Source organism: Cynoglossus semilaevis, chromosome 20 (assembly GCF_000523025.1).
Source record: "Cynoglossus semilaevis isolate Cse_v1.0 chromosome 20, Cse_v1.0, whole genome shotgun sequence".
NCBI lineage: Eukaryota > Metazoa > Chordata > Actinopteri > Pleuronectiformes > Cynoglossidae > Cynoglossus > Cynoglossus semilaevis.
The window spans coordinates 5400230-5400576 of record NC_024326.1 but is presented as its reverse complement, the minus strand read 5'-3'; positions in this window follow the sequence as shown (position 1 = coordinate 5400576).

Sequence of the window (347 nt, the reverse complement as noted above, 5' to 3'; positions counted from 1 at the left end):
ATGGGGGGGTGGGGGGGGGGGGGGGGGGGGCGAGTATTGATCAGAGCCCGGCGCTGTATTTTATTGGATCAGCGCCTGGTGGGATGGCAGAGCATCAGAGCGACCGGCGTCCTCTCATGCAGAGCGAGAAGTAATATCAAGAAGGGCTCAGTGCTATCTCTGGTCCCTGATGAGAAAGACACACGCCGACGGGACGCGGCCCTGCACCAGAATCCCTCTTATTACCCCGGTCATGGCTACGTGGGTGGAATACCAGCTGTGACTGGAAAAGGTGGGTGAAATCAGCCCCCACATGAAAGAAAGTGTGACATGTGATTCCAGACAGCAGGAGGGGAGCAGAGAACCTG